Source organism: Procambarus clarkii, chromosome 73, assembly GCF_040958095.1.
Source record: "Procambarus clarkii isolate CNS0578487 chromosome 73, FALCON_Pclarkii_2.0, whole genome shotgun sequence".
NCBI lineage: Eukaryota > Metazoa > Arthropoda > Malacostraca > Decapoda > Cambaridae > Procambarus > Procambarus clarkii.
This window is the reverse complement of record NC_091222.1, coordinates 12,688,594-12,715,906: the sequence shown is the minus strand read 5'-3', so window position 1 is coordinate 12,715,906 and position 27,313 is coordinate 12,688,594. Positions and strand designations below refer to the sequence as shown.

At 43.1% G+C, this 27,313-nt stretch overlaps 1 protein-coding gene and 1 long non-coding RNA gene across 2 annotated transcripts in view; one reads left to right on the top strand and one right to left on the bottom strand.

Moving 5' to 3' along the window:
- The window catches only part of LOC138356584 (uncharacterized), a 20,802-nt gene extending 8,368 nt beyond the window's left edge, over window positions 1-12,434 (top strand). The window contains exons 2-3 of the long non-coding RNA XR_011224541.1: window positions 7,778-7,847; window positions 12,252-12,434. This is a non-coding gene — a long non-coding RNA (uncharacterized lncRNA). The remainder of the gene's footprint in view (window positions 1-7,777; window positions 7,848-12,251) is intronic.
- LOC123774194 (uncharacterized) overlaps window positions 1-27,313 on the bottom strand; it is a 236,164-nt gene that overhangs the window by 170,699 nt on the left and 38,152 nt on the right. The window lies entirely within an intron of this gene.

Here is a 27,313-nt window from a genome sequence, read left to right as displayed (position 1 = left end):
AGAGGATCAACAACATGATAACTACGAAATCATAAATACAGCACAACTGCATTGTTTCAATATCATGGCAGATAGTGTGCTTGAAAGTTTCAGAAACGCAAAACTGAGGAAGTGAAGCGACTTATGCTCCATTTCTCTAAAAGTTAGAGTCGAATTTGAGCACATATTGCGTGCTAGAGGAAGAACAGGGAGACAAGAGTGGAATAGAGAGGAGAGAATGGAGGTTTGGGAGGTGGGGGTGAGGTACACCCAAGTGGGGGCTCGATGATGATAGCTGGATGAGTGGGCTTGATCTCAATTGCCTCGGCTATATCTAATCTTATATTATTGTTGTTGTGCTTGTCATTTGTTTCGGTGTTATTCGTGCATAGTTAGACGCCTTGAAAGAGATGTTGGGGGCTTGGCTACTGTCAAGATCTTTGGGACTGACAGTCTCCAAATGAGTACATAAAGGCATAGACGACATTAGCCTCTTTTAAGGCGTTTTTATTGCATTGAGAGTTTATCGATCTTGAGTAAGTTTGCGGTCTTCTGCTCCTATAGTAACTTGTGGACCGCATCTTCTGGTTACTGTCACTAAAGGTCACGTTATGCCAGTGATGTCTTTCAGTATTCTTTCATCCATTTTCTAGCATAAGATAGGCATTTGGTCCCGCGGAATATGAAACAAAATATTCAGGGGTGTCCAAAATTCCGACACCAATTACTACTAACAATAATGTAAATCAATCAATCCTGTCATGTAAATTTGTCAGTCAATCATGTAAAGAAATTTGGGTTTCGTAACGTCTCTGAGAAAATGTTACCTCATGCCTTGTTACCTGATTTTGATTTATCAATAAAACTCATATAAAATCATTCTTAAACCACCAGTCTTGGAACCAGAATAGATAAAAAAGTACTCTCCAAGATTTGGTGTAATTAAATCACCAATAAAAACAAGGTCTCCTTCCCATTGTCAATAAAGTCAGAACCGTTTCCTGGGATGCGTCCCCTGGAGCAGGGGAGGGGACGCCATTAAATGACAACAACAGATCATGCTCGCTCGCACAAGCTCCACGAAAACTTCCCGTGAATATCAGTGTTGGAGGACGCCAGATTCTCCTATCATCAACTTGACTTTGGTTGCCTTAAGGAAAGTGTTCCGTACCCAAGTGAACTGTTATATCTTATCATTTGTGGCCATTAATGTATATCAGGGCTGACCGGTTATCGGCTTGGCAAGCCACCCGAAACGGTTACGCATAAATTAATTAGACTAGATATAATATCTTACTCTTGATATAACCATCATATATTGGTTGCAGTTTATTACGTTGACTATTTGTCAGTTGAAATTGAAAGGGAAGGAGTCAATAGAAGCATATTATCAGGTTGCAATCCAGGCACGCTACGACGCCGTTACAGAATGATCCAGTAGGAGACTCAGCTTACACAATGTGGACGAGCCTATTGCTTATTAACCAGGCTAGACTCTACATGACAGCTAAGCTGGAATATTTATATTACTAACCCAGTTTGCCATAGTTGACTAGCCATTAGTAGCAAATTTCTACCAATCGATAAATTTAGATTTGGTAGACTATATAATTAAACACCATCCAAATTTGTGCAGGAAAGCTACTTGTGGGATAATTTGAATCATACAGTCCGCTAGCGTATCATATAGTCCGCTATCATAAGAAATAATTAATATTTAAATAAATTATAAATAAATGAATCATAGTAATTAAAATTAATAATCCCACGAGTCCGTTTTCCCCACAGGGGGGTTCCAACTATGGTCCAAAAAGTTGGGAATCAGTGACTAGATAGATCATGAATTTACATAAAACTCGTGTGTGCGAACTTATGTGATTTATCAATAGATTTTTCTTAATCCTCAGCTCATTCAATTTAGTTGTTAATGTTATCATTATATAAAAACAAAATGCAAGATGTCGTATACACAGATTTTGCAAAGGCATTCGACAAATGTGACCATGGAGTGATTGCACACAAAATGAGGTCAATGGGTATAACTGGTAAAGTAGGACGCTGGATACTCAATTTCCTGTCGAACAGAACACAAAGAGGTAACAGTCAATCAAGTAAAATCGAGTCCGAGCGCAGTTAAAAGCTCCGTACCTCAAGGTACAGTCCTTGCACCACTGCTGTTCCTTATTCTCATATAAGATATAGACAAAAACACAAGTCACAGCTTCGTGTCATCCTTTGCAGATGATACAAAAATCAGCATGAAAATTACCTCTGCTGAAGATATTGATAAACTACAAACAGATATTAACAAAGTTTTCGATTGGGCAGCAAAAAAATAACATGATGTTTAACGGTGATAATTCCAGGTACTCAGATACGGCAAAAATGAGAATCTTAAACATAATACAGGGTACAAAACACAATCGAATCTGCCCATAGTAGGAAAACAGCATGTCAAGGATTTGGAATAATGATGTCCGACGACCTAACGTTTAGGGAGCATAACCAAGCAAGTATTGCGTCAGCCAGAAAAATGATAGGATGGATTATGAGAACCTTCAAGTCCAGAGATCCCATTACAATGGTTGTACTCTTCAAATCACTTGTGTTGTCCCGTCTTCAGTACTACTCAGTACTCACTTCCCCCTTCAGAGCAGGAGAGATTGCTGAAATTGAGGGAATACAGAGAACATATACGGCATGCATAGACGAGATAAAGCACCTAAATTATTGGGATCGTCTCAAAGCTCTCCAATTGTACTCACTAGAAAGGAGAAGTGAGAGATACCAAATAATATACACATGGAAAATACTTGAGGGACAGGTCCCAAATTTACACAGTAAAACAACAACGTACTGGAGTGAACGACATGGAAGAAAATGCAGAATAGAACCAGTGAAGAGAAGTGCCATGGGCACAATCAGAGAACACTGTATGAACATAAGAGGTCCACGGTTGTTCAACGTCCTACCAGCGAGCATCAGAAATATTACAGGGACAACCAATCTTCAAGAGGAAACTAGATTTTCCTCCAAGGAGTGCGGGACCAACCGGGCTGTGGTGGGTATGTGGGCCTGCGGGCCGCTCCAAGCAACAGCCTAGTGGACCAAACTCTCACAAGTCAAGCCTGGCCTCGGGCCAGGCTTGGGAAGTAGAAGAACTCCCAGAACCCCATCAACCTAACCAGGTAACCATGAACATCTTCAAGAGGAAACTAGATTGTTTCCTTCAAAGAGTGCCGGACAGACCGGGCTGTGGTGGGTATGTGGGCCTGCGTGCCGCTCCAAGACACAGCCTGGTGGACCAAACTCTCACAAGTCAAATCTGGCCTCGGGCCGGGCTTGGGGAGTAGAAGAACTCCCAGAACCCCATCAACCAGGTATCAACCATGTATCATTCTACAATTTGACTTAAAGAAGATTAAGTAAATTATATAGTATTTCACACAGATATTCTATGTTAAGGACTCAAAAGAACCTCAAATCACTTTGTTGTAGGTATGAGAGGCAATTGTCTACCGGCCCAGTGCTCTAACTTCCTGTCAGTCAGTCAGGGATGAAGCTCCTAGTGCGTATCAACACCACTCCACTCATCCCATATAGCGCCACGATTTCTGTAAACATTATGATTTTTCCAGGCAGAGTACAACTTTCCAAGCATAGTATAAGTTTCCAGTCTAATGCAAAACAAGCAGACTGAATATAGGAATATGAACCTGCCGCATCATTGTAAATCTACTGTTGACCAAACCACACACTAGAAAGTTAAGCGACGACGACGACGTTTCGGTCCATCCTGGACCATTCTCAAGTCGAGTGCGATGATGTTGTTGTTGTTTTAGATTCAGCTACTCAGAACAAAAGTTCCAAGTAGCACGGGCTATGGTGAGCCCGTAGTGGACTTACCTGGCACAGGAGCGGGGCTGTGAGTGTGATGAGTGAAGATTGATTGATAAAGATTAAGCCACTCAAGAGGTGGCACGGGCATTAATAGCCCGTAATGATGAGGGAAGGAAGCGAAGGCAATAAATAGGCAAGAGAGAGGTGAGGAGAAGGAAGTCTTAGAGGAAGTAAAAACAAGGCAAAAGGTACGAAAGCCTAGGGTGTAATAAGGTGATAGTAATAGGAATAAGAAAGGAATCGTAAGAGAAAACAAGGGAAAGGAAGAAAGATACATGGAAGGGTAAGCTTATGTTAGGACACGTTTGCTAGAAAGTTTAGAACATTTAGTACATACTGTGAAAGGAAAAAGTCAACAGCAACAAAGCCAGGACTCAAGTTCATGTTGGATACGTGGTATATCAGAGTCGATTTAACAAGACAGCGTCTGTGTTGAGAAGAGGCAGGAAAGAATATTTTGGAGGAAGACCAATGAATAGAATGATTAGAATCCCTAACATGACAGAAGAGAGCATTGTTTGTGTCTGCAGACTTAACACTTCTTTTGTGTTCTTTAAATCTGTCATTAAGTGTACGGCCAGTTTCGCCAAAGTATTGGAGAGGACAAGACAAACAGGAAATGAGTAGACACCAGCAGCATTAGAAGCAGGAAGATCAGTGCGAACTAGATTGCTATGAAGTGTGTTAGTTTGTCGAAAGGCGAGCTTTATGTCAAGAGGACGAAAGGTATTAGTAAAAGTTTTGAGTTCACATATAAAGGATAGGCAGACCACAGTGCTACTAGTGTTGGAAGCAGGTTTGAGATGAAAGAAATTTCGTTTAGCTTGAGAATAGGCACAGTTGATAAAATGCAAGAGGTAATCGAGGCGAGAGAATGATTTGTAGATAAAGGCAATTTCAGAATCAAGAAACTGAGGGTCGCTGATGCGTAGAGCGCGGAGGAAGAGGGAGACAAGGACATTTTTCTTAACAGAAGGAGGATGGTAGGAAAAGAAGTGAATGTACATGCCACTATGCATAGGTTTGCGGTAGACACAGGAAGAGAACCTGGACACAGAGCTGTGAACCTGAACGTTAAGAAAAGGAAGGAGGGAATTATATTCCCATTCAACTTTGAAATGGATGGAAGGAGCCAGATTGTTAAGAGAGGAGATGAAAGGCTGGAAAAGACTAAGGTCATGAGGCCATAAAGCAAAAATATCATCAACATAGCAAAGCCAGAGAGAGAGAGGGACGAATATCAATAGAAGGAAGAAGAAGAATAGGTTCAGTATTCCATGTAGAAATTGGTATGAACAGGGGGAGAGAAGGGAACCGATAGCAACACCGATTGTTTGAGTGTAATATTTACCGTTGAAAGAAAAGAGTTAGAGTCAACAAAGAGTCTAATGAGTTCGAGGAAAATGTCAGTGGGAAGCAGGAGAGGAAGAAGGCACTCAGTCGCCTTCTGTTTAAGGAAAGAGAGAACGTCATCGAGGGGAACACTAGTGAACAGAAAGTCTACATCAAGCCTAAGCATCTTACAAGAGGGCTGCAGGAACAGTCTTTCTATGAAGTCCCGAGAGTAACGAAGGTGGGCAGGGGAAAAAGTGCCATGGTAAGGTGTCAGAGTTTTAGCGAGCCAGGAGGCAAGAGGATAGCTGACAGAGCCCCGAGAAGAAGTGATAGGACGAAGAGGAACACCAGGTTTATGAGTCTTAGGTAGACCATAGAAATAAAGAAGAGATGGGCAGATGACACGGAAACGTTTAATGAGATCGAAGTCAGGAGGACAAAGACTAGCCCTTACACTGCTCAGGGGTCCTTCGGACAATTACACCCCTGTGCGCAAGAAAAAAAAAAAAATTCAAAATTTTTTTTTCGTCTTCTAAACATGTTAATTTGTGTCCTTTGAGCACGGAAAAAATAAAAAAAAATCGTAGGTGACATATTTTGGGCGCAATTGACCGAGGAAGTCTGGCAAAAAGTGGGCGTTGACAGAGTGGTCGTCAGACCTGGTCAGCGTCACCCGCGTTGACAGATGGGAGTTGCCACAAAGATATTATTACCTAATTGTTTCAATGTCTCCGATTGATTTTTTCTTAGTTTTTTTGCAGTAATATTATTCAATAGTGTGTATTGTAATATATTTATATAATAAAAGTGGTTAATAATCGCTATACTCAAAAGTATGATGTGCATATTAGTGATTCAATTATTATGTTTATAAAACTATAAACAAATAGTTTTGCTGCTATTACACTCTATACACAGGTTATATATAAGTATTGGCATGTTTTGGTCACCATAACGAACCACTAAGTTGGTATTGAGAGTCGAAAAGCAACGAGGAGTTACCGCCACACACCAGCCAGCCACTCGCTGCCACTCCCTCAACACACGCACTAAACTTTCTCCCCCAACAATACCAGTTGTGGTGTTATTACACTATATACAGACGTTATATATAAGTATGTGTATATTTTGTTCACCACAACTGTACAGCTAAGCTGATATAGTTAGTTCAGGCACTAAGAGTCGTCGCTATACACAGATGGCGGCTGGCGGCTCCCTCACTCTTTCAAGGTCACACGCACTAAACTTTCTCCCCCAACAATACCTTTTGCAGTGTTATTACCCTATATACACATATTATATATAAATATCTACATGTTTTATGCACCGTAACTGTACACCTAAGCTTGTAGTGCGCCCAAAGAGCATAGTGGCCACCCTCTAAACAGCTAGACAAATCGTGCAGACGACGTCACCTCCGTCACCCATATGGCTCCTCCCAGCATAATCCGTTTGCTGTTATTACATTAATACACACATTATATATAAGTATCTACATTTGTGTTCACCATAGAGAACCACTGACCTGGTATGGTGAATGCAAACAATAACAGGTGGCCACATAGTCAGTAAACGATGCTATCTCCCTCCGTCTCTCAGCATCACTCCTCCCACAGCGCTAATTATTACAACAATCCTGCTATTATCACAACCCTGGTTATTTATATCACAGTCATTGGTCATCTGTAATATTGTCATCGCTAAATAATAACAATTATATATTTATTTTGACATTTTTCGGCGATGCTGTGGTCACAAGCTGAACATCAATGCTGTTCGCTCATGCTGCGTGCGCCGGCCTTGGTTGCTCCAACAGTACTGTGCCTCTCACACCTGAGAATATTGCCCACGATTTTTTTTTAAAATGGCATCTGTGTACAAGAGCCCTGAGGAAGTTACTGTGAACCCCGTGTAGCCGCGGGCCATTTGAATCAGGCCTGGCACCCTATGGCGTATATATACGCCATGCGCACCATGGGACATGTTACTCAGGGCGTATATATGCCATGCGCAGTTTAAGGGCTAGAGAGCTGTCTTAGTTTGCGGTTAAAGGAAGTTTTAAGGCGATACAAAGGGTTAGAAGTCAGAAGGGCATATGTGCGGGAGTCAGGGAGTAAGACATCTGCTTTCTGGAGGTAGTCCTCACGGTCAAGGACAATCACCGAATTGCCTTTGTCGGAAGGAAGGATAAAAATAGAGTTGTTAGATTTCTGGGAGGCAAGGGCAAGCTGGAAGCGACGAGGAAGGTGATGATTTTTAGAAAACAAGCTGTTAAGAACGGGGATAAGGGCCCTTCTAAAGGCAGACAGGTCCGAAAAAGTACTAGAGTTAGATTTGACAAACTTGTCAATGGAACTAATGAAGTCAATGCCACAGTGCGGGTCAGGGGAAGTAGCAGTTTTAGTGTAAAGATTGTAACCTAGTATAACCTAGTGTATAGATTGTAAATCTGAACGTTAAGAAAAGGTTCAGATTTAAAAAAGGTTCAAATTGGGGGGCATTTGCTAAGACATTTATGTCCCTCGAATACAGACGAGACAATGAAGTCTTTTATTATCCACAGCTGTGATGACGTCAGCGTTGCGAGCCACTGGCCGGTGCGGAGCGTCAACAGTCATGGCTTCTTGCACAAGGTTGGTTCTTCATGCAGTTGTTTGTGTGAGTGTTGTGTGTTTGTGTCCTCGACTTGCAGGGAGAGGTGTCCTCGACTTGCTGGGGGAGGTGTCCTCGACTTGCAGGGGGAGGTGTCCTCGACTTGCTGGGGAGGTGTCCTCGACTTGCAGGGAGAGGTGTCCTCGACTTGCTGGGAGAGGTGTCCTCGACTTGCTGGGGGAGGTGTCCTCGACTTGCAGGGGGAGGTGTCCTCACTTGCTGGGGGAGGTGTCCTCGACTTGCAGGGGAGGTGTCCTCGACTTGCAGGGAGAGGTGTCCGCGACTTGCTGGGGAGGTGTCCTCGACTTGCAGGGGGAGGTGTCCTCGACTTGCTGGGAGGTGTCCTCGACTTGCTGGGGGAGGTGTCCTCGACTTGCTGGGGAGGTGTCCTCGACTTGCAGGGGAGGTGTCCTCGACTTGCAGGGGAGGTGTCCTCGACTTGCAGGGAGAGGTGTCCTCGACTTGCAGGGGGAGGTGTTCGACTTGCTGGGGGAGGTGTCCTCGACTTGCAGGGAGAGGTGTCCTCGACTTGCAGGGGGAGGTGTCCTCGACTTGCAGGGAGGTGTCCTCGACTTGCAGGGGGAGGTGTCCTCGACTTGCAGGGGAGGTGTCCTCGACTTGCAGGGGGAGGTGTCCTCGACTTGCAGGGAGGGGTCCTCGACTTGCAGGGGAGGTGTCCTCGACTTGCAGGGAGAGGTGTCCTCGACTTGCAGGGGGAGGTGTCCTCGACTTGCAGGGGAGGTGTCCTCGACTTGCAGGGGAGGTGTCCTCGACTTGCAGGGGGAGTGTCCTCGACTTGCAGGGGGTGTCCTTGACTTGCAGGGGGAGGTGTCCTCGACTTGCAGGGGAGGTGTCCTCGACTTGCTGGGGAGGTGTCCTTGACTTGCAGGGGGAGGTGTCCTCGACTTGCTGGGAGAGGTGTCCTCGACTTGCTGGGGGAGGTGTCCTCGACTTGCTGGGGGAGGTGTCCTCGACTTGCTGGGAGAGGTGTCCTCGACTTGCAGGGAGAGGTGTCCTCGACTTGCTGGGGGAGGTGTCCTCGACTTGCTGGGGGAGGTGTCCTCGACTTGCTGGGGGAGGTGTCCTCGACTTGCTGGGGAGGTGTCCTCGACTTGCTAGGGAGGTGTCCTCGACTTGAGGGAGAGGTGTCCTCGACTTGCTGGGGAAGTGTCCTCGACTTGCAGGGGGAGGTGTCCCCGACTTGCTGGGGAGGTGTCCTTGACTTGCTGGGGGAGGTGTCCTTGACTTGCTGGGAGGTGTCCTCGACTTGCTGGGAGAGGTGTCCTTGACTTGCAGGGGGAGGTGTCCTCGACTTGCTGGGAGAGGTCCTCGACTTGCTGGGGAGGTGTCCTTGACTTGCTGGGGGTGTCCTCGACTTGCTGGGGGAGGTGTCCTCGACTTGTGGGGAGGTGTCCTCGACTTGCAGGGAGTGTCCTCGACTTGCTGGGGGACGTGTCCTCGACTTGCTGGGGGAGGTGTCCTCGACTTGTTGGGGGGTGTCCTCGACTTGCTGGGGAAGGTGTCCTCGACTTGCAGGGGGAGGTGTCCTCGACTTGCAGGGGAGGTGTCCTTGACTTGCAGGGAGAGTGTCCTCGACTTGCAGGGGGAGGTGTCCTTGACTTGCAGGGGGAGGTGTCCTCGACTTGCAGGGAGAGGTGTCCTCGACTTGCTGGGGGAGGTGTCCTCGACTTGCAGGGGAGGTGTCCTCGACTTGCAGGGAGAGGTGTCCTCGACTTGCTGGGGGAGGTGTCCTCGACTTCTGGGGGTGTCCTCGACTTGCAGGGGGAGGTGTCCTCGACTTGCAGGGAGAGGTGTCCTCGACTTGCAGGGGGAGGTGTCCTCGACTTGCTGGGGGAGGTGTCCTCGACTTGCTGGGGGAAGTGACCTCGACTTGCAGGGGGAGGTGTCCTCGACATGCAGGGAGAGGTGTCCTTGACTTGCTGGGGGAGGTGTCCTCGACTTGCTGGGGGAGGTGTCCTCGACTTGCTGGGGAAGGTGTCCTCGACTTGCTGGGGGATGTCCTCGACTTGATGAGGAAGGTGTCCTCGACTTGCTGGGGGATGTCCTCGACTTGCTGGGGGAGGTGTCCTCGACTTGCTGGGGAAGGTGTCCTCGACTTGCTGGGGGATGTCCTCGACTTGCTAAGGGAGGTGTCCTCGACTTGCTGGGGGAGGTGTCCTCGACTTGCTGGGGGAGGTGTCCTCGACTTGCTGGGGGAGGTGTCCTCGACTTGCAGGGGGAGGTGTCCTCGACTTGCTGGGGGAGGTGTCCTCGACTTGCTGGGGGAGGTGTCCTCGACTTGCTGGGGGAGGTGTCCTCGACTTGCTGGGGGAGGTGTCCTCGACTTGCAGGGGGAGGTGTCCTCGACTTGCAGGGACAGGTGTCCTCGACTTGCTGGGGAAGGTGTCCTCGACTTGCTGGGGAAGGTGTCCTCGACTTGCTGGGGGAGGTGTCCTCGACTTGCTGGGGAAGGTGTCCTCGACTTGCTGGGGGAGGTGTCTTCGACTTGCTGGGGGATGTCCTCGACTTGCTGGGGAGGTGTCCTCGACTTGTTGGGGATGTGTCCTCTACTTGCTGGGGGACGTGTCCTCGACTTGCTGGGGGAGGTGTCCTCGACATGCTGGGGGAGGTGTCCTCGACTTGCTGAGGGAGGTGTCCTCGACTTGCTTGGGGAGGTGTCCCCGACTTGCTGGGGGATGTGACCTCGACTTGCAGGGACAGGTGTCCTCGACTTGCTGGGGGAAGTGACCTCGACTTGCAGGGACAGGTGTCCTCGACTTGCTGGGGGAGGTGTCCTCGACTTGCTGGGGAAGATGTCCTCGACTTGCTGGGGGTTGTGTCCTCGACTTGCTGGGGGAGGTGTCCTCGACTTGCTGGGGAAGATGTCCTCGACTTGCTTGGGGAGGTGTCCCCGACTTGCTGGGGGATGTGTCCGCAACTTGCTGGGGAAGATGTCCTCGACTTGCTTGGGGAGGTGTCCCCGACTTGCTGGGGTTGTGTCCTCTACTTGCTTGGGGAGGTGTCCTCTACCTGCTGGGGTTGTGTCCTCGACCTGCTGAGGGAGGTGTCCTCGACTTGCTGGGGAAGATGTCCTCGACTTGCTGGGGGAGGTGTCTTCGACTTGCTGGGGTTGTGTCCTCGACTTGCTGGGGTTGTGTCCTCGACTTGCTGGGGTGTGTCCTCTACTTGCTGGGGTTGTGTCCTCGACTTGTTGTGGTTGTGTCCTCGGCTTGCTGAGGTTGTGTCCTCGACTTGCTGGGGTTGTGTCCTCGCCTTGCTGTGGTTGTGGTCTCGACTTGCTGGGGTTGTGTCCTCTATTTGCTGGGGTTGTGTCCTCGACTTGCTGGAGTCGTGTCCTCGACTTGCTGGGGTTGTGTCCTCGACTTGCTGGGGTTGTGTCCTCGACTTACTGGGGAAGGTGTCCTCGATTTGCTGGGGTTGAGTACTCAACTTGTGGGGGTTGTGTCTTCTACTTGCTGGGGTTGTGTCCTCGACTTGCTGGGGTTGTGTCCTCGACTTGCTGGGGTTGTGTCCTCGACTTGCTGGGGAGGGTGTCCTCGACTTGCTGGGGAAGGTGTCCTCGACTTGCTGGGGTTGAGTACTCACCTTGCTCGGGGTTGTATCCTCGACTTACTGGGGTTTGTACACTTGATTTGTTGGGGTTATTGACTTGACTTGCAATAATTTGTGTCCAATTGTGTGAGGCTGTTTACCCGATGTGCTGTGTTTGGTTATATTGTTGTGTGTGTTATACAAATTTTGTGCAAATGTTTCTTCGTCAATAAATGACATGATTGCGCTGTCTCTGATTGAGAAATGATCGTAGTTTCAATAAATATAAATTTCCTTTCACAGCCTAGTCAATGGCGGGGGATGTCGTGAGTAAAATGTTTTCACTCATTCAGTTCTCACAGTGTTTCCAATACAAAACGCACCAGGCAACGTTTCGTTAAGTTTCTACAATAATGTGTTTAATAAGAGTTTACTGTTGAATATTAATTAGACAATTATCTTATTCATCATCTTATATGTTGGTTCCCAGACTGATTACTCAGTTAGGTTGTGGCCGCTGTATATCACGAAAACCCCAGTGACTTGTGGAGGGATAGATTTTATTAGATAATCTGTTGGATTTTCTTATACAAGATAATATTTTCCAACCCTTCTCCAGTTTCGTGTATTGTTAAGTTCAGATGAGTGACCACACGGGCTAGGAGCCAGACTCATCATAAGCACCTGCGTCTCCCACACAGGCTAGGAGCCAGATTTATCACAGCCTTCTGCGTCTCCCACATAGGCTAGGAGGCAGACTCATCACAATCTCTTGCGTCTCCCACACAGGCTAGGAGCCAGACTCATCACAACCTCTTGCGTCTCCCACACAGGCGAGGAGCCAGACTTATCACAACCTCCTGTGTCTCCCACAAGATCATCACCTCACACTTTCCAAGTCCTAAGCCGTCCTCAACCAACTTGACCAGTCAAATACTCAAAGACTCGTCTAAATGGGCCAACCAGATTGCCACAGTGAGTGAACAAATATGCTTCTGTAGATTCAGTGTGTTAAAGCTCTTTTATTATTTTATGGTATATTTTGTCGTTAAAAGTGAAATATACACAATTTACATACATATTTGCTTTATTATTATTATAAGTTCCAAATCCAGAGCTTTTTAAATGTTATTCAGCATATATATATATATATATATATATATATATATATATATATATATATATATATATATATATATATATATATATATATATATATAATATATATATATATATATATATATATATTATTAAATATGACCGAAAAAGTAAGATTAATAATTCTAACACGAATTTTCTCGATATTTCTTATATTTCTTTTCACAATTGATGGTAATTGAAAAATCAATTCTCCAAAATTCATTTTTATTTCTAGTCTGACGCGACACTTGAACACGTTTCGTAATCAAGTGTCGCGTCAGACTAGAAATAAAAATGAATTTTGGAGAATTGATTTTTCATTTACTATCAACAGTGAAAAGAAATATAAGAAATATCGAGAAAATTCGTGTTAGAATTATTATTCTTACTTTTTCGGTCATATTTAATAATATATGTCTATTGGAAAGACTGCAAACAAAATATACTAATATATATATATATATGTATATATATATGTATATATATATATATATATATATATATATATATATATATATATATATATATATATATATATATATATATATATATATATATATATATATATATGTCGTACCTAGTAGCCAGAACTCACTTCTCGGCCATGCTTCTATATTGGTGCATAAGCAACAGGGCTCCATTAAGGAACATATAATCTCTTCCCACAACCAGACTATCACCAGAGAAGTCTTAACAAAAAAAAAACACAGGAATCATCAATAGATACAGCGATAGCAGGCGGCTTCATATCTGCGAGGCACTACACATCAAGGAGTCAACACCAGCAATCAACAGCCAATTAATGCACAACTATATTGTACCCACTTGAAGACTCCGCACCAATATAGAAGCATCAAGAAATATGTGCCAATAAGCCTTTTGCAGTTACTTCCATTCTTCCCTTTAACTTACCCAATATTATACCCATTGCTTCGTGTTCTATCTTGTGTTGAAAGTTTGTTTTCACCTCATCCAAAACTGTTGTAACATATCACCTCATCTAAAAGCAGGTAATATATATATATATATATATATATATATATATATATATATATATATATATATATATATATAATATATATATATATATATATATATATATATATATTGTTGGGGTTCTCACTTTCTCTATCCTTACTCTGGGGTGAGCAATAGTTATGCTCAAGGTCACTCACCGTAGCCCTGCGGGTCTTCACTCGATCCTCACGGCGCCACTGCACACCAGGAGAGTCTCCCAGTCAATCTCAACGGCCTCTGATTGAGAAGGAGTGGGAACACGGCTCGTTCACTTGACTGTCATGTGCTATCCCCAACAATCGGGCTCTACGGTTAACCACAAGGTCGCCAACTGGTGTTTTAGGTGGCCAGTAACACCTCAGTGGACTGGTGGAATTAGTGGTAGCCTTGGCAAGGTCACACTCAAAAGATCAGGAGTCAGGCAGGTACTTACTGTTATCACTCTATGCTTTCAGTATAATATAGCCACAAGATCAATGGAGGAGATGATAAAAACACAAAGATAGTTTTGTATTTTACTTAAAATGTATGAAAGATGTCACAAGGCCAAACAATAATAAATAAATCAACTGATCCAGGCAGCGGCTGGTAGTTCCCACGAATAGTATGCACTCACTAGGTGGCAACACCTCCCCTCCTCATCAAGTGTCAAGAACAGCTGATCGCCTGGCCCCCGTGTGGAAGCTTATTGCTTGTTTTCAGATTCACGCGCGCTGTTTCTTTAAATTCTCCAATATTACTAGAAACTTTCACACTCGATATTGGCACAAATAGACCGTATTACTTAGTTACACTGTACTCGGGCTCAAACAGTCTTTTCTACAATCAATGCTACAATGACTCACTGTAATGGCTTTCACTGCCCTTCATTCAATGACATATTATGAAGTATTAACACTGGAGTTTTCAGTACCTTCTCTCGTGGGCGATAACGCAATAATTCACTGTACTCACAAATGATTAATCACTGAATGAACATAGACATACATATATTGTATATAAATCAAATATCAATACATGGAAAATAAATAGTTTCTGGGCACGTAGCCTAACCTCCAAATACTGGCATAATATTATATATTATTTATCACCATACGTTCACTTTAAAGTCTCTAGAAAGATATACAAAACACAGTAAATTTATCACTTGTTCTGGGTGCCTGTACACACCAATAATAAACATGAAAATTATAAGTACTCTTGATAGTACTATCCTGCACACTGGTGCTTTATTGTGACATGGGTGAGACTTGCTCACGACATATAAAATCCTCAGGCTAGATAATATAGCCGAATAATATAGCTAACTAAAGGGGAATGGGGAGGGAACTAGAAACACCTACTTCAACCTATCCTCCGATGAGAGTCGAGATGTAGCTCCTGGTCCTCGTGTCGGGAACGCCCCCACACGACACGTCGTCGTGTCTTACCAGAGCCTCTCGTCGTCCCACCGTTTAGCGCGTCGTCTCCGTGCCCTCTTCACTGCAGGTCCGTCCTCCTTCTTGACTTCTTGAAGGGTTGGAGTCGGTCTCCTGGCCGTCGTCTTCTCCCAGCAACGGCTGCCGCCTACGTCTCAGCTACAGTCGCCCGGATTCCCCAAAATAGTCCTCTCCTTCCTCAGCTACCCAGTGGCTCTGTCAGCCACTACGCTGTCACGAACTGGTGAACTGCCACAGACGTCACATACGTCACTGCACGGCTTCACTGCTTCTTCTTGCACAGTACCTGACTGGAGCACTTGTTGCTCAAATAACCGTCGATTCCCTCTCTGGTTCAACACATGAACTAGGGAAGACCTCACAGAGTACTGGCAGACTTCAGGTGACGCGTAAATCCACGGGAGCGGGAAACAACTGTCAAATTGACAGGACCAATCGTCGCACGTCCGACCTCTTTGACGTGTCGTGTCTGACTGCTGGCGCCAGCTCGGCGCGCTGGCCGGACCCCCTTCCTTCGTGACGTCACTTTCGCCACGGGAGGTTTTCATTGGCTCCCGGTGCCACATTGCTGTCGGTGACCAATCCGGTGCCACTGACGTCACATGGTTTTGGCGGGAAATCAGGGAGGCAAGCGCCATCTTGGCTCCCTAAAGGGCCTATACCACAGGTCAAAATATTACTATTTCACAAATTTCTCGGCTCTCCGAGAACACTCCACTCTCTCCCATATATCAAATTGTAGCCTGCAACGTAGAGAACGCTTGGGAAAAGTAGACATGACTCTTACTGCAGGCGTGGGAGAAATAAAGGGGGGGAACACCGTCACAATATATAATATATATATATATATATATATATATATATATATATATATATATATATATATATATATATATATATATATATATATATATATATATATATATATATATATATACATATATATATATATACATATATATATATACATATATATATATATATATATATATATATATATATGTATATATATATATATATACATATATATATATACATATATATATATAATATATATATATATATATATATATATATATATATATATAATATACATATATATATATCATATATATATACATATATATATATACATATATATATATATATATATGTATATATATACATATATATATATACATATGCAACAATGATCACAAAAACACTGATCCAAGTATGCAGAATAACCACATATGAAAAATAGAAACTGCTTAACGCGTTTTCGGCTAATTCGCCTTCATCAGAGCAAAGTAGAATGAAGATAAGATTGCTGATCAGACCTTTATATCCGCCTGGGCAGATCACCTGACCACCAAAAATAAGTGGAGGAAAGGAATTATAAGAAAGAAGGTAACTGCAGAAGGCCTATTGGCCCATACAAGGCAGCTCCTATGAATATCTCCAAGTGCCATACGTGTTTAGATGATTGCTATATTGTAGATGATTGATGATTGCTATATTTAGATGATTGCTATATTACAATATAGCAATCATCTAAACACGTATGGCACTTGGAGATATTCATAGGAGCTGCCTTGTATGGGCCAATAGGCCTTCTGCAGTTACCTTCTTTCTTATAATTCCTTTCCTCCACTTATTTTTGGTGGTCAGGTGATCTGCCCAGGCGGATATAAAGGTCTGATCAGCAATCTTATCTTCATTCTACTTTGCTCTGATGAAGGCGAATTAGCCGAAAACGCGTTAAGCAGTTTCTATTTTTCATATGTGGTTATTCTGCATATATATATACATATATATATATATATATATATATATATATATATATATATATATATATATATATATAGATATATAGATATTTATATATATATATATATATATATATATATATATATATATATATATATGATATATATATATACATATATATATAATATATGTATATATATATATATACATATATATATTTTCCCTGCAGAAGCAGGGAAAAAACGAGGAACATATTCATCTACAATCTTAACCCACGACTCAAAGAAGCAGCGAAACAACTAAAAAATCTGAAAGACGTAACAATAAGAAAAGCCGACAAAACAGCAGCATATGTATTGATTCCTACCCATGAATACATGAACAAAATTAGCGACATCCTAAGTGACGACTCCAAATTTCAACGAATCACGAGGAACCCCGTAGAAGACCTTAAGCGGAAAGTAAACAAAACAATTACAGCAATCAACGCAAAGAAAGGTAGTGTGCATTTCAATAAACTTCAAGGCGACTATGGCTAGGATATGCCTACGGCAATGTTAAGACGCATAAACCAGGTAACCCACTACGCCCTATAATCAGCCAAATACCAACCCCAACTTATCACCTGGCAAAGAAACTCAATGAACTCCTAACTCCATACACTCCAAGTAAGTTTAGTCTACAATCATCAGCAGATTTCCTAGAATTGATCAAATCTACCCAGCCCGATGGAATTATCGCTTCCTGGACGTTGAATCCCTTTTTACCAACGTCCCAGTCGACACAACCATAGGAATGATACTGGACAGAGTATACAGAGACGAGAGCACCCCCAAATTAGACATACCTGAGCCACACTTGAAAAGTCTTCTCGAAGCATGTACAAAGGAAGCCCCTTTCATCAGTCCACAAGGAGACATGTATTTACAAATAGACGGAGTAGCAATGGGCTCCCCCTTAGGAGTTTTATTTGCTAATTTTTATATGGGAACCATCGAAGATAGGGTCTTCAGTAGCAGACAAAAACCAACTGTATACTGCCGTTATGTAGATGACATATTCGTAATAGTAAAAGACTCAGATGAACTAATTGACCTAAAAAGACACCTAGAGAGAGAGTCAGTACTCCGATTTACACATGAAAATAGTGAAAATAACAGTCTGTCATTCTTGGATGTACTAATAACAAAAACAGGAACCTCTTTAAGCACCAACGTATATACCAAGCCCACCAACATAGGATTATGCCTGAACGGTAGAAGTGAGTGCCCCAAAGATACAAAGCCAGTGTTCTCAATGCTTATATTCGTCGAGCGCTTACCCACTGCTCTGAATGAAGCAACGTGAGTAGAGAGTTTGAAAGAGTAACTCAGGTATTGGTGAACAACGGATATAGCAACGCGGAAATAAACGCTGCTATAAGAAGACACTTGGACCGTTGGTATAATTCAGAACCTAGAACAGAAACCACAACACCCCAATAAAATTATATTACAAATCAACATGCACAGTGAACATATAAAAGAGGAAAGAATAATGAAAGAAATAATCCGTAAAGGAGTAAAAAGCACTACTCCTAACCAAAACATAAACCTGATAATATTCTACAAAACCAAGAAGACTTCCGAACTCCTTATCAAAAACAGCCCGAAGCCGACGGAGAACCCTCTACAGCAGTCAAGCGTTGTATACATGTACACTTGCCCCCACGAAGGATGTAACCTTCATCGTAAGTACATAGGTATGACGTCGACCAAGCTGACGAGGCGTTTGACATGCCATCTTCAATCTGGTGCCCCTAGGAATCACATGAGACAAGCCCATGACATTACTCTAACAAGAGAAATGTTGAACAAGAATACTTGCATAATAGACAAAACCTAAGATTCAAGAAGATTACAAATTCTTGAGGCAATTCACATAAGAATAGAGCGACCTACCATGAACACCCAAATCACGGAACTATTTACTCTACCCACCATGAGAGTAAGGACAAGACAAGAACATATCGATGCCAACACAGAAGACAATGTCCAACATAACAGGCCAATTACACTGGATTAATCTTTGTGTTTAGATAGGAGATGCCTCGTATGGGCCAATAAGCATTCTGCAGCCCCTATGTTTATCCCTTATGTATCCCCCATGTTTTTCACCTTCATTGTATTATCACCTGACCTAATGCGGGTATAAAATCAACTAGTATTGTAAGATCTGTTCACTTGAGAATGAACCATGGAGGTTCGAAACGTCGTGCAAATTATACAAATAAGTGTAATACACTCTATAGTAAATCACTTCTTTTCTTCACCTTAAAAGTACGAAAATGAGTTTTGGAGAACTCCTATTCCAATTAAGCCCTGATGCTAAGAAAATAGTTAGAGGGATAGAAGCCCTAAACCAGAAAAAAATAAATACAGAATATGCGGTCATATTCAATGAAACATGTTTGAAAGAAAACCTGCTGCCAGTATACACCAATATATATATATATATATTATATATATATATATATATATATATATATATATATATATATATATATATATTATATATATACATATATATTAGTATATTTTGGTAGCAGTCTTTCCTGTAGACATATATTATTAAATATGACCGAAAAAGTAAGATTAATAATTCTAACACGAATTTTCTCAATCTTTCGTACATTTCTTTTCACTGTTGGAGGTAAATCAAAAATCAATTCAAAATTCATTTTTATTTCTAGTCTGACGCGACACGAGCGCGTTTCGTAAAACTTATTACATTTTCAAAGACTTTAGTTCACAAATACACAACTGAATAGAACTTACGCATCTCCGATTTTATATCTACATTTGAGTGAGGTGGAAGGGGTGATGTGGCATTAACACAAGACAGAACAAGATGTGGCATTAATAGGGTATTAATTTCATCAACACAAGGCAGAACAAGAGTATTAATAGGGTATTAATTTCATCAACACAAGACAGAACACGAAACAATGGATATTGAATAGAAGTGTTTGTAGAAAGCCTATTGGTCCATATTTCTTGATGCTTCTGTATTGGACCGGAGTCTTGAGGTGGGTAGAATATAGTTGTGCAATAATTGGCTGTTGATTGCTGGTGTTGACTTCTTGATGTGTAGTGCCTCGCAAACGTCAAGCCGCCTGCTATCGCTGTATCTATCGATGATTTCTGTGTTGTTTACTAGGATTTCTCTGGCGATGGTTTGGTTGTGGGAAGAGATTATATGTTCCTTAATGGAGCCCTGTTGCTTATGCATCGTTAGACGCCTAGAAAGAGATGTTTTTGCCTTGCCTATATACTGGGTTTTTTGGAGCTTACAGTCCCCAAGAGGGCATTTGAAGGCATAGACGACGTTAGTCTCTTTTAAAGCGTTCTGTTTTGTGTCTGGAGAGTTTCTCATGAGTAGGCTGGCCGTTTTTCTGGTTTTATAGTAAATCGTCAGTTGTATCCTCTGAGTTTTGTCTGTAGGGATAACGTTTCTATTAACAATATCTTTCATGACCCTTTCCTCCGTTTTATGAGCTGTGGAAAAGAAGTTCCTGTAAAATAGTCTAATAGGGGGTATAGGTGTTGTGTTAGTTGTCTCTTCAGAGGTTGCATGGCTTTTCACTTTCCTTCTTATGATGTCTTCGACGAAATCATTGGAGAAGCCGTTATTGACTAGGACCTGCCTTACCCTACAGAGTTCTTCGTCGACTTGCTTCCATTCTGAGCTGTGGCTGAGAGCACGGTCGACATATGCGTTAACAACACTCCTCTTGTACCTGTCTGGGCAGTCGCTGTTGGCATTTAGGAACATTCCTATGTTTGTTTCCTTAGTGTAGACTGCAGTGTGGAAACCTCCGCCCTTTTCCATGACTGTTACATCTAGAAAGGGCAGCTTCCCATCCTTTTCCATCTCGTAAGTGAAACGCAGCACGGAACTCTGCTCAAATGCCTCCTTCAGCTCCTGCAGATGTCTGACATCAGGTACCTGTGTAAAAATGTCGTCAACATACCTGCAGTATATGGCCGGTTTCAAGTTCATGTCGACTAAGACTTTTGCTCGATGGTACCCATGTAGAAGTTTGCAAACAGGACACCTAGGGGAGAACCCATGGCGACCCCATCTACTTGCTTATACATGTGCCCATCCGGGCTCAAGAAGGGTGCCTCTTTAGTACAAGCTTGGAGTAGTTTCCTCAGAATATTTTCTGGTATGTCAAGAGGAGTACAGGCTGGATCACGATACACTCTGTCGGCTATCATTCCGATTGTCTCGTCCACAGGTACGTTGGTAAACAGCGATTCTACGTCCAACGAGGCTCTTATCCCTGTGGCCCGTGTGCCCCGCAGTAAGTCAACAAATTCCTTTGGAGACTTCAGGCTGAAGGCGCAAGGAACATAAGGAGTCAGCAGGCCGTTGAGTCGCTTCGCCAGTCTGTACGTGGGTGTGGGTATCTGGCTGATGATTGGCCGAAGTGGGTTTCCAGGCTTGTGTGTCTTGACATTTCCATACGCATATCCAGGTTTATATTCCCCAATGATCTTTGGCAGGTGGAGTCCGGATTTCTTGGCGTTCACAGTTTCGATCAGTTTGTCGACCTTTGCTTTTAATTCGGCTGTAGTGTCCTTCGTTACCCTTTGGAACTTAGTTTGGTCAGAGAGTATGATGTTCATTTTCGCCAGATATTCGTCTTTTTTAAGAATGACATATATTGGCGACTTGTCACCTCTCCTGACAACTATCTCCTTGTTCTCACGAAGGCTTTTAGCTGCCGCTTTAAGCTCGGGGGACAGTATGGTGCTTCTGTAATTGCCTCGATTCTTTCCTCCTTCTGCAATAAGTTCTGCTTGTAAGGTATCTTTGGTAGTGACCTTCTTTTGTGTCTCGAGGTCGAATATGTCGTCCAACAGAATTTCCAACTCTACTTTCCGGGCCATCTCACTCGGTCTGGACATAACATGACAGTTTATGCCCAGATTTAGGAGAGTGACTTGGTCCTCAGTGAGGTTAATTCCTGCAAGGTTCAGGAAGCCATCTCTTGGTCGTGGAATTGCCATAGGTCCTCCATATAATGTTGTTAGTTTCTTGATAATCCTTGTTTCAGTGCTGAGGTGATGTTGGTCTGTGAGGATGTCGAGGTGTTGTTCAATGCGGGTACGGATACTATCGTCGATGTTGCTATTTCTCCACTCGTTTGTAGCATGAAGTAGTTGCGTTTTGTTGTCTTTGATTTCATTCTCTGCCTTGTATATCTGATCACGAATCAGATCCTGGCGATATTTTATCGTGAAGGCTTGATTCCTTGCTGCTGGGTCGTGCGCTTTAATATTAGTATATTTTGGTAGCAGTCTTTCCTGTAGACATATATTATTAAATATGACCGAAAAAGTAAGATTAATAATTCTAACACGAATTTTCTCAATCTTTCGTACATTTCTTTTCACTGTTGGAGGTAAATCAAAAATCAATTCTCCAAAATTCATTTTTATTTCTAGTCTGACGCGACACGAGCGCGTTTCGTAAAACTTATTACATTTTCAAAGATTTTAGTTCACAAATACACAACTGAATAGAACTTACGCATCTCCGATTTTATATCTACATTTGAGTGAGGTGGAAGGGGTGATGTGGCATTAACACAAGACAGAACAAGATGTGGCATTAATAGGGTATTAATTTCAACAACACAAGACAGAGCAAGAGTATTAATAGGGTATTAATTTCATCAACACAAGACAGAACACGAAACAATGGATATTGAATAGAAGTGTTTGTAGAAAGCCTATTGGTCCATATTTCTTGATGCTCTATATTGGACCGGAGTCTTGAGGTGGGTAGAATATAGTTGTGCAATAATTGGCTGTTGATTGCTGGTGTTGACTTCTTGATGTGTAGTGCCTCGCAAACGTCAAGCCGCCTGCTATCGCTGTATCTATCGATGATTTCTGTGTTGTTTACTAGGATTTCTCTGGCGATGGTTTGGTTGTGGGAAGAGATTATATGTTCCTTAATGGAACCCTGTTGTTTATGCATCGTTAAACGCTTAGAAAGGGATGTTGTTGTCTTGCCTATATACTGGGTTTTTTGGAGCTTACAGTCCCCAAGTGGGCATTTGAAGGCATAGACGACGTTGGTCTCTTTTAAAGCGTTCTGCTTTGTGTCTGGAGAGTTTCTCATGAGTAGGCTGGCCGTTTTTCTGGTTTTATAGTAAATCGTCAGTTGTATCCTCTGATTTTGTCTGTAGGGATAACATTTCTATTAACAATATCTTTCAGGACCCTTTCCTCTGTTTTATGAGCTGTGGAAAAGAAGTTCCCGTAAAATAGTTTAATAGGGGGTATAGGTGTTGTGTTAGTTGTCTCTTCAGAGGTTGCATGGTGTTTCACTTTCCTTCTTATGATGTCTTCAACGAAACCATTGGAGAAGCCGTTGTTGACTAGGACCTGCCTTACCCTACAGAGTTCTTCGTCGACTTGCTTCCATTCTGAGCTGTGGCTTAGAGCACGGTCGACATATGCGTTAACAACACTCCTCTTGTACCTGTCTGGGCAGTCGCTGTTGGCATTTAGGCACATTCCTATGTTCGTTTCCTTAGTGTAGACTGCAGTGTGGAAACCTCCGCTCTTTTCCATGACTGTTACATCTAGAAAGGGCAGCTTCCCATCCTTTTCCATCTCGTAAGTGAAACGCAGCACGGAACTCCGCTCAAATGCCTCCTTCAGCTCCTGCAGATGTCTGACATCAGGTACCTGTGTAAAACTGTCGTCAACATACCTGCAGTATATGGCCGGTTTCAAGTTCATGTCGACTAAGACTTTTTGCTCGATGGTACCCATGTAGAAGTTTGCAAACAGGACACCTAGGGGAGAACCCATGGCGACCCCATCTACTTGCTAATACATGTGCCCATCCGGGCTCAAGAAGGGTTCCTCTTTAGTACAAGCTTGGAGTAGTTTCCTTAGGATATTTTCTGGTATGTCAAGAGGAGTACAGGCTGGATCACGATACACTCTGTCGGCTATCATCCCGATTGTCTCGTCCACTGGTACGTTGGTGAACAGCGATTCTACGTCCAACGAGGCTCTTATTCCTGTGGCCCGTGTGCCCCGCAGTAAGTCAACAAATTCCTTTGCCGACTTCAGGCTGAAGGCGCAAGGGACATAAGGGGTCAGCAGGCCGTTGAGTCGCTTCGCTAGTCTGTATGGGGGTGTGGGTATCTGGCTAATGATTGGCCGAAGTGGGTTTCCAAGCTTGTGTGTCTTGACATTTCCATACGCATATCCAGGTTTATATTAACCAATAATCTTTGGCAGGTGGAGTCCTGATTTCTTGGCGTTCACAGTTTCGATTAGTTTGTTGACCTTTGCTTTCAATTCGGCTGTAGTGTCCTTCGTTACCCTTTGGAATTTAGTTTGGTCAGAGAGTATGAGGTTCATTTTCGCCAGATATTCGTCTTTTTTAAGAATGACGTATATTGGCGACTTGTCACCTCTCCTGACAACTATCTCCTTGTTCTCACGAAGGCTTTTAGCTGTCGCTTTGAGCTCGGGGGGCAGGACTGCTACCAAAATATACTAATATATATATATATATATATATATATATATATATATATATATATATATATATATATATAAATATATATATATATATATATATATATATATATATATTTATATATTTATATATATACACATACATATATATCGCCTGGAAAGAGACGTTGTTGTCTTGCCTATATACTGAGTTTTTTAGGCTTACAGTCCTTAAGTGGGCATTTAAGGGCATAGACGACGTTGGTCTGCTTTAATTCGTTCTGCTTGGTATCTGGAGAGTTTTTCATGAGTAGATTTGAAGTTTTTTGTTTTTATAATAAATTGTCAATTATATTTTCTGATTTTTATCTGTAGGGATAACGTTCCTATCAACAATATCTTTCAGGACCCTTTCCTCTGTTTTATGTGCCGTTGAAAAGAAGTTCCTGTAAAATAGTCTAATAGGGGGTACAAGTGTTGTGTTGGTTGACTCTTCAGAGGTTGCATGGCGTTTCACCTCTCTATTTATGATGTCTTCAACGAAACCGTTAGAGAAGCCGTTGTTTACTAGGACCTGCCTTATCCTACAGAGTTCTTCATCGACTTGCTTCCAATCAAAATTTTGTCAACATACCTGCAGTATATGCGGGTTTGAAGCCCATGTCATCTAAGACCCTCTGCTCAATGGTGCCCATATAGAAGTTCGCAAACAGGACTCCTAAGGGGGGGGGGAACGCCCATGGCGACCCCATCTACTTCATTATACATGTGCCCATCATGGCTCAAGGAAAGTGCCTCTTTAGTGCAGGCTTGGAGTAGTTTCCTCAGTGTGTTTTCTGGCATGTCAAGAGGAGTGCAAGCTGGGTCTCGATACACTCTGTCTGCTATCATCCCGATTGTTTCGTCCACCGTCACGTTGGTAAGCAGTGACTCGCATTTGTGTTCCTCACGTGTGCCCCAAAGAATGAGGTGATTTGGTAAAATGCTATGCCCAAGATTACTATCCGAGTGCCGGCGGTGGGGTGGTTCAAATAGCCTCGGCTATCACCTCATTTGTCCGGTCGTGATGGTCAAGTGGATTAAGGCGTCTTGTACATACCAGTTGCGTTGCTCCTGGGAGTATGGGTTCGAGTCACTTCTGGGGTGTGAGTTTTCAGTTGCATATTGTCCTGGGGACCATTCAGGCTTGTTCGCATCTGTGTTCCTCACGTGTGCCCCAAAGAATGAGGTGATTTGGTAAAATGCTATGCCCAAGATTACTATCCGAGTGCCAGCGGTAGGGTGGTTCAAATAGCCTCGGCTATCACCTCATTTGTCCGGTCGTGATGGTCAAGTGGATTAAGGCGTCTTGTACATACCAGTTGCGTTGCTCCTGGGAGTATGGGTTCGAGTCACTTCTGGGGTGTGAGTTTTCAGTTGCATATTGTCCTGGGGACCATTCAGGCTTGTTCGCATTTGTGTTCCTCACGTGTGCCCCAAAGAATGAGGTGATTTGGTAAAATGCTATGCCCAAGATTACTATCCGAGTGCCGGCGGTGGGGTGGTTCAAATAGCCTCGGCTATCACCTCATTTATCCGGTCGTGATGGTCAAGTGGATTAAGGCGTCTTGTACATACCAGTTGCGTTGCTCCTGGGAGTATGGGTTCGAGTCACTTCTGGGGTGTGAGTTTTCAGTTATATATATATATATATATATATATATATATATATATATATATTATATAATATTATATATATATATATATATATATATATTTAGAATTATTTATATTAACAAATATTTTTCCTATATATATATATAGGGTGAGGGTACCACCTCTGGTGCCAATGTGTGGACCCATAGCCTTGAAGAAGAAAATAAAAAGTATTCAGAGGAGACCTTGTGGTTTCTCACTGAACACTAATATTATCTTCTCCTACCACCTCCATTCTTTTGTATGTACACATATATATTTGCTTTATTTGACCTTTGTTACAAAAAAGGAGTTACATATAGGTATATAGGTTACAAAGATAGTTATCATAGGTTGTCGAGTTCCTCCAGCTCCTCAGATGGTGGGCAGGAACCCTGGATGCAGTGCGCATTTCCCCTCTGTATCGCCACGCTGAGGCGCTGGAAAAGAAAGCTGGCAGCTCTAGGGTCCCTTGTTGTTTCAATGAGCCTAGAACCCAGTTCCTTCAAAAAACTGGTAGCACTTTTACCCCAGGCGCCGAGTGTCTCAGAAGCAATGGGGTACAAAATTGTAGTAGTGATCCAGTTCTCTATACTTACGGGATTTGGCTGCTTCCCTGTGGGTGGCAGCGCCACCTGGTTGTGCAACACTGAGGTTAATGTAGGTGTTAGCCAGGGTTGATATGCACATGTAGTCCCATACCAACTGCTTGCCATTCTTCCAGGGGTTCACTGTGATACCATCCAGGTGACCAATAAGAGCATCAGAGTTACGGGGCGTTAGGTAACGGGGCTGTCTTTCAGCTGGGCATCCAGCTGTAGTGAGGCTCCTCTTGATGATGTCGTTACCTACACTGTGCATCGAGTGCCATCCCCCTGTGCTTTGGCCGAGTAGGCCATGGTGTCCGTAACTGTCAGCCACCACCTCGCCGCAAATACACCTATATCTGGTGTGGATTGGGGCAGCAAGGTGAAGGGCCACAGCAATTCGGAGGGCGTGTGGTGTGAGACGCGTGCCAGTTGCCGACATTGGGGTTGCTAACAGGAAATCCCCTGCATGTGGGGCTGCTATTGCAGTGAGGCGAGCAATGTCGTGTTGTGTTGTTGCAGCACCCAGGCACTCTGCAGCAACTTGGTCTACAATGGGGCCATCTTAGCTGAATTGTATATTCGCTGTACGCGAATATATATATATATATATATATATATATATATACATATATATATATATATATATATATATATATATATATATATATATATATATATATATATATATGTATATATATATATATATATATATATATATATATATATATATATATATATATATATATATATA